This window comes from Sciurus carolinensis, unplaced genomic scaffold (assembly GCF_902686445.1).
Source record: "Sciurus carolinensis unplaced genomic scaffold, mSciCar1.2, whole genome shotgun sequence".
Classification (NCBI taxonomy): Eukaryota; Metazoa; Chordata; class Mammalia; order Rodentia; family Sciuridae; genus Sciurus; species Sciurus carolinensis.
Window position 1 is genome coordinate 698944 of NW_025920131.1, and position 2243 is coordinate 701186.

Here is a 2243-nt window from a genome sequence, read left to right on the forward strand (position 1 = left end):
ACAGGTTATCTGAATAAAATTTATGACCTGGCATGAGGAATCAGTAATCCCAACACAAGTTACTGCTTTGTAATGAATTCTGTATGATTTGCATGTCCTTCAATAACTGAAGATTTTTCCTGCTTTTTTCTCCAGGTCTCTGTTTGACAAAATCCTTTTTACTTGTGGTCCCTGTGACTCCAGAAGAATGGCTGCTGCTATTTCCTTCTTCTTCAAGAGTCTTTTTGTTTGCTCTTAATTCTTTCTTCTGATTCTCAATCTTCTGTTTGTCCAGCTGGGCTTGGTATTTTCTAACTTTAGTTATTTGGTTGGCTTTTGCTTCCATCTTTCCCACTAGTTCACACTCTAAATTGTCTTTCAATTCAATTGTTGGCAACTCCTGGATAAGTTTTGTAAGCTGCTGGTGATCAAAGCTCATTTGCCCAAATTCATCCTGTAAAGTCTGCAAGACTTCTGACAACTCTTTATTAATGATGCTGGAGGAGGAAGGTGTTACAGACTTCTTACTTTTACTACTTCATGAAGATACAGATACTTGCTTTGCCAAAGGAACACTGTTGACTACTCGATCATTACACAAGGCTTTACTGTGTTGCTTCATCAGATGCAAGACATGCTGAACATTGGCTACTACAGCATGGCTAGGACTGTTGGACTTTCTGGCAACAAATGGCGTATCACCCAAGCATAGTTGATAGTGTGGTTGTGCACCAAAATAGTTCCTAGGACCTTTCTTTTCTGGTGGATTTGACTACTTCTTAAAATTTTTTTTTGCACTGGGAACATATGAAGCTGCATTATCTTCAAAGATATGTTTATTTGTTTCCAGACCACTCTGCAACTCAGCTGCCTTAGCTTGCATACGTTTCCTTTCCTGTTCTTCTTCATGGAGTTTTTCTTCCAATTCTTGCATTTTTTTTTTTTTTTTTCCTGCAATGGTCTGCATTGTGGTAAGTTTGTCATACTCCTGTTCAAGAAGATCCAGTTTTTCAAGCTGGGTTTGAACATGTGTTTGATCATGTTGTTGTTCTCTTTCTAAGGAAACCTGTTTTTCTAAGACGGATGTCCTTTCCATTTCTGCATGCTTTATCATATTTCTCATGTATTCCAAATGCTTTTCTAAAAGATTACATTTATTTTCTGCAGCTAATAACCGGGCTGTCAGTTCTTGATTGTGTTTTGATTCTTCATTTTTTGAATTCTCCCTTTCTTGAATCTGTTCATCCAGTACTTTCTTATACTCAATGGTTTCTCTTGACAAGGTTTTCACACTTTCTTCTGCCTGAATCCTTTCAAGTTCCAAGCGGTGAATCTTATCTTGAAGATTCTTGAGAGCAGAAAAGATGACTCTACTATTGCTTTCTGGAGAGGCAAGTGTCGGCTTATTTGGAGAGCGCTGTAGATCACTATTAAGGAAAGGCTTATCTGGTGAATACTATACATATGGAAACCAAGAATGGCGAACCACACCCCGATTAGACCTTGATGGTTCAGTTGAGATGTTCGAGAACTGAGAATCAGAAACTGCAGAGACCGACGCTGTCCCCATTTTTCTGCCTGCCCAGCACGGGTCTCCGCAGCTCCGGGGCGGCCTGGGTTCCCTTCTGCTTCAAGACTTGAGAGCCGCCCACCAGGGGCGACTCTAAGCCGAACCCCTGATGGGCGGCAAAATATTTTTGTCATTTACACAACCCTTAACCCCAATTTGCCTGCTTCTGTATGGTTCTTCAATAAATATTTGCTGAATGAATGGATTGCTGTTTCTTGAATAATTGATTATCTCCTTGAACTCTTTAATGTGCTTGAGAATATGGCTTAGGAAAGGTTACCTTACATGGTTATACACATATGTTTTACACAGACCTTGCTTCTCCAGAACAGGACATTAGCTGCCCTTTCCAAAGTTGGTATTTCAAACTTTAGACAAAGAGGAGGTGGGAGAAGCAGAAAATACTGAGATTAGAGTTGATTAAAATGCTAATCTCTAAAATTCTATGTATTTATCATATAAATCAAACAGCATTTGTATTCCAAAAGAGTACATATACTATAACTCCCAGGAGGTAAACCTCATCAATATTAAACATGTCACCATTGTGGTCATCTACCAAAAGGAAAAAGACAAAAAGGAAACACCCTTGGCACAAATATATGACATTAGATATTATGCTCTAATATCTACCACTTTCCCAAGCAAATCCTTCCAGGCACACTTTATTCTGTACCAGGACTTCTTAACATTC

The 2243-nt window shown here is 39.0% G+C and overlaps 1 pseudogene; it reads right to left on the reverse strand.

Moving 5' to 3' along the window:
• LOC124974108 (centrosomal protein of 57 kDa-like) lies at window positions 1–1644 on the reverse strand (annotated as a pseudogene).
• Between the last annotated feature and the right edge of the window lie 599 nt (window positions 1645–2243).